The following is a 6,160-nucleotide window of genomic DNA, read 5'->3' on the forward strand; positions in this document are numbered from 1 at the left end:
TCAAACTATGGAAGGCACTAACTACTGATAGGGATAGTTAGCAAATGAAAGATATTAATAGAGAACAAACAATGTATTTACCTTGATATCATTTATATATATATATATATATATATATATATATATATATATAGCAGTTCATGACAAATTTCAAAACTCCGCCATCTCTCTCCCCACATCCACCACTGCTGGCGGCTCACCTCCAACTGCACAACGCTACGCGCTGTTCACAGCCAGCTCCCTAACACTACAATGGCGAGTATTACAACAATGCAAAGCAGCCACAGACTGCACACAGCACAGTCAGTGATTTTCATACAGAGGTGGCGTTACCAATAAAAAAACCTAAACAGCCTACTTAAATAGCCCCCATGCTCCCCACAAAAAATTTTACAAATTGGTTGGGGCAGTGGCCAATACATATTTGTTAAAATTTTTCATAATCGTAATTACAATAACAAAGAAATCAAATTCACACACTTATTGATACAATGTTGGTCAAAAGCTAAAATTTTCTCACAGTCCATAAAGACAGTCCTGATCATTCATCACATTGCAGTGTTTTTCTCAAAGTCTGAGCAGTAAAAGAAAATGCACACGGAAGTAGTGGATTTCCATGCAGTCTTGAAGAAGTAGCGTTGTCCTTCCAATGGAAAGACAGTGCTGACTCATGACATGCTGACAGGTAATGGGCCACAACAAAGCAAACCCACAGCGAAGTCAGTCGAAGTTTTGAAGAGTATTGGTGGGTAGGTCATCACAGAGCAGACCCACTGTAGTCCTGGTAGAGATTACGGTATTGGTGGGCCACCAGAGGCGCAGACCCACTGCAGTCCTTGTAGAAATAATGGTACTGGTGAGTCAGCAAAGACGCAGACCCACTGTAGTCCTTGTAGAGATTACGGTACTGGTGGGCTTCCAGAGGTGCAGAACCACTGCAGTCCTTGTAGCGATGGCCAGCAGCCATCTGTTGTGACTATGCAGGTGCACAATCACCATTGAAGAGTCTTGCGGATAATAGAGCAAGTCCATAACCACCACTTGTGCACTCACAAAGTTTTTGAATTGTCCTGAGAACCAGCAATGCTGTTAACCAATCCCTTGCTGAATTATTAACACACGTGCAAACACTAACAGTCCCTACTTCTCACATATTGTCCATATACTATGACCAATAGAAACGTGTGCAGTGAAATGTAACTTACAAGTTACTTAATTTGATGACCTGGTGTCAATTACAATTTTATAACAGAAGAATACAATTACAAAGGTACAAAATACATCATTAAAGAACATAACAATACAGATAACATTTGTAGTACAGGCTTTACAAAAGAATCAAAATAACATATACAACAGTGTTACAGGAATTATGACATAAGTAGATACATAAAAGATCAGAATAAATTTTGAAACATCCACTTCACACATGAGCATTAAAACAAAATAGAATAAATAAAGTCTAAGCATATTTACAAGTTACATAACATATTATTAATGCCAATTATATTTGAGGATAACAGTATTCCTCATCATAGTGAATGTAGCTTAGTATTAGAAGAAGAAAAATTCTATGAAAATACACAGAGACAGGAAGAAAACAAATACACAAGGGTACACAAACACATAGTGGGATAACACAAAAGGAAAGGACAGGGTTCGTTTTCAGTGTAACTTTTGGTACTGCAGTCCAACCCAAGACTTCATTCCATAGATCTTTCGTCTTATTTCCACATTTGTTTCCACCAAAAAAATCCTATTCAAGCATGCTTTCTGTATATATATGTTCACATATTTCTTACCTCATTATTTATTTTCCATTATCTTACTTCATCATTTATTTCCAAGAAAATCCTACCTAAACCTGTTGTCCCTAAACCCTACTTTTTTTGGTTCATATCCTCTTTCAAAATACTGTTTTGGCCAAACCATTTTCTTATAGATTTTCAATGTATTTCTTCCAATTCATCACAACTTGTTCTCTTATATAGTCTACCCCCCTCTTAAGCTAACTTAAATCTACTGAGCTCAGATGCTAAACTAAGGGACGAGGCAATGCAGCAGAACAAATCAAGTAACACAAACATCAATGACAAAAATTTCAAGCTGGCAAAGCAAGCTACAGTAAATCTAAATTACCAAGCAATTCAACATTACAACTAATATGAGGCAATGCGCAGCAAACAACAAAAATAAATCAGTAGTAAAACTGGCTGAACAGCGTAATACAAAGTCAAATTCAGTAACATTATGCCTGGCAAACAGCAGCAACTTATACCTAAACATGACATAGCTCAAACAGAAAAAATATTACAGTAAAAATGGCCATGTTTAAAACTTACGTCACATCTTAACACTAGAGTGATGCCTCACGAGAACTTACACTAGCAGATAAGTTACCAAATCGTAAAGAAATTGTTTATGCAATTCCTGTGAAGGGAAATGTCTTTTTATGCTCCCTCATTTTTTGGAAATATATCACAAAACTAATATTTACTGGATATGGAGACAGAAAATATTTATATTAGTACATCTATAAAATTTTATTTTAACCAGTGCTGCAGTGCAGCTAGAAACTAGATATTAAACAAAATGAGTAAATAAATACATAAAGCAAGCCATATGGCATTTCTCTCAATTCTCGTAGATAGACACTTGTCCTAATCAGGTGTGCAGATGTAAGAATGTTTCCAAGTTATTATTAGCGTGTCGTATTTATGATGATTTCTACAAACGAATGTCAATAGCGAGGATAATGGCCTCCCTTTCTTTTTTTTTTCTCTACCTGTGCTTCCGGAAAGGCACACCCTAATGGCTTGTTCTCCAGGTGTCTGACACAGCTGTGTGCCCACGACGCACGTGCAGGTGGTCACTTAACTTTCTTACGGAAATATTTACGACAGCAGTTTCCGCTAAAGTGACAGTCCCATATAAAAATTTCACAGGTCGAGAATTTACGTTGCAAATGTGTAGAAACAAAATCCTATGAATATAACAGTGTCCAAGAAATTTTCGCCGTCATTGTGATACATTCACGCATTTACACACATTTCATAACTCTTAAAGTACGATTCTTGGTTTCCAACATCCTTTTTCACAAGTCAAGAGTCCCTAACTTCTATCCATTATTCATATACATATAAACACGTAATCACATTCCTTATATAGCATCAGCTTATTGATCATAAACATACCTCAACAGCATAATACACATCGTCGTCGTAAAAATAACATCATAATACCTCAGTCAACTCTCAAAATCGTCGTAGCTTCCTCCAATAATTTCAAAACCTAAAAAAAAATTCTCTGCTCATGTCAAAAGTGTCATCTACCTCAAATGTACTTTAAAATCATGCTCCCTTACCAAATATATCATTCAAAGCTCTCATAGTATCACAATGGTTCTGAAAAAATATGAACAGTTCACAAAGTAGAGACAAAATACAATTTCATAAGTGTGAAGTTACCCAACTGTGAAATTGCGTAAACATCTGTCACTGATGTGGTAAAAAAAAATATTTCTTTCTCTGTTAAATAATCAGATAGCTGTGTAATTTATGTGTTAGAGAAATATGGTACCGATGTGTAAAGTTGTATAAGCAAATACCATATTAGCTAGGGTTCCTTGTGGTTGCCACACACATGGTACACAAAGTAAGCGTGTACCCCCCTGAGGATAAATGAATAATACCCTCAGGTGTTACAGATTACAGCAATGGAATGAAATGTATCACGAAATACCTTTGTATCATTGTACTTCAAATATCTTTAAAAATAAATGTTTTAAGTACAAAATTAATCACTCAAATGCGTGTACTGTAGCGCTAAACTGTGCGTCTTGTTGTAAGATAATCTCTGTGGAAGTGTCGTAGTTATCGTCCTCCGAAAGCTAAGTTCTGCAGAAGTCAATGTACTTACCTCATGATACACAAAAGTGAAATGCTTTGCGTATGGATACCATAGTTATTACGTACCTTACCGTGGTAAAGAAAGCACTATAATGTAACGTATTGTTGTGCTACAGAAAAGGCTGTCTCATTGTAGCTATACCACAAAAGTTACTACTAAAACATGTTTTACTTTCCAGAACAATACAGAAAAACTGTGCAGGTAAATTGTCACTCATTAGTAGCGTCGTGATAAAATCGTGTAGCTGTCACATAAACTAACCACTGTGTCATCTGGTATCTCGCTGAAAGTACTTTAAATCCAGAATGTATTTTCAAGTAAACCAAAATGTTGCATTAAAATCTCATTAGCAGTACTGGTAAATGTTCTAAGTATGTGAGCCTTATAGTCGTTACGTAATCATGCAACTAACAAGCAAGAATGTACAAATAACAACACTGTGTCGTCTGTTCACTATAACAATGCATTCGTAATTTCTGTTGAAATAAATTCTCTTGGTTCTTGACTGGATATTTAACTTCAAACATTGTTGCCTGTTAACAGTTTCTCAGAGTGACAAATTGTACTAGTAGCGTGGAGTGAAAAGTTGTATGGCAAAGACTAAGTTAAAAAGCAGATTATCTCTCAATAAACGGTTTTACATGTGAAATGTGGTGTAAACCTTTACTCTTCCTAGTGCACAGAGTTTCAACTTCAAAGCAATTATCATGTTGTATACATCGGTAAAGAATGCTAAAATTTTTCTCAAGGCTAGCGTCTTATGTTATTTTTCTCGGAGCCAGCGGGCGCACGCGGCTGCCTGCTGTGCGAGTCATTGTCTGTCTCTTTGTTGGCGCGCGCCGTTTTTGGGATTAGGAGACCTAACTTCTACAAATTCGCCTTGCCGAGAGGGCCCAGCTCTGTTAGAATCCCGCCAGTTCTGATGCAATTCAGGTCTGTCGTTATGAATATATCGTCTGTCGTCATGTCGGTAGATTCCGTAGTTTCTTCCTTGTCCGTCACGTGGTGGAGAATTTCTCCCTGAATCGTAACTATGCGCCGAACTGTTGCGTCTGAAGTTATTCTGCCTCCCTTGATACTAATTGTTTTGGTTTCCATATCGTCTGTGTCCCTGGCTGTCTCTGTGATAGTCATTACTATGGAAATGCAATCTTTCTCTGTAATTATTTTTACTCTGCCAACGGTTGTCATACGGGTGGTGTCTGTTTTGGTCACGATTTGCGTTGTAAGAATAGCCTTGACGTGTCCAGTTATTATTTCTTTCATCGCGGAATTGTGACGGATGTGACCTGTAATTGTTTTGCTTCTGTTTCCGCATTCCGCGATTGTCAGTGTCAATTTCCAGTTCTTGTAACAGTCCCTGAAAAGCCTCAATGTCTTCTTTGCAACGTCCTGCTAAAATAATATGTCGTAAATGTTCAGGTAATTTGATTAAGCAAATGCGGATGAGTTCTGAGGGGCTGTATGGGTTTGACAGGTACTGATTCTTGTGCAATATGTCTTCAAAATATTTCACAAGACTGGAGAATTCAGATTGTTCGAAATGTTTCATCATTATGATGCCATGTTTTACTCGGTCTTGTGTGGCTTGAGACCAATATGCTGAGAGGAAGGCATGATAAAAATCTCCTTCACTGTGACAATCGTGAATGACCGATCGCATTCTTACAGCTGGTTCATTCTCCAAGTAGCCACACATAAATTCTAATCTGTGCTGCAATGACCAGTTTGGAGGAAAACAATGAGAGAATTGATGGAGCCACGCCTGTGGATGAATGTCGTTGCCAGAATTCTTAAACGTTTTGAATTTACGTGTAGTAATGAACAGCTTATAGTCAAAATCATCATGTCGGCGAGTCGCATGTCGGTCATTGTTACGTCGTGTCGGCTGTTCAATCTCAAAATTCGGTGCACATTGCCAATTTCTTTCATAATTTCCGAAATGCGCTGTGTTATTATTTTGTGGCTGTTCCGTATTTCTATGTCCCTCTTCCCGTATTGGAGCGCGAGTGTCCTCTGAAATACGTAATTCTTGTACTACTTGTGCCACTTCCCGGATTTCTCTTTGGTGTTGCGTATTAATTTGATTCTGATTTTGTTTGAATTTCCTAATTTGTTCGCACTCTTCTGTGTCATTAAAGACTACCAGTTTTGTGTCATTCAGATTATCATCTACCTTCGTAGATAAATTATTTAGCTGATCCGAAAGTTCAACTACTTTCTCTGATAATGAACTAATTTCCTCCATGTG

This window comes from Schistocerca nitens, chromosome 4 (assembly GCF_023898315.1).
Source record: "Schistocerca nitens isolate TAMUIC-IGC-003100 chromosome 4, iqSchNite1.1, whole genome shotgun sequence".
NCBI lineage: Eukaryota > Metazoa > Arthropoda > Insecta > Orthoptera > Acrididae > Schistocerca > Schistocerca nitens.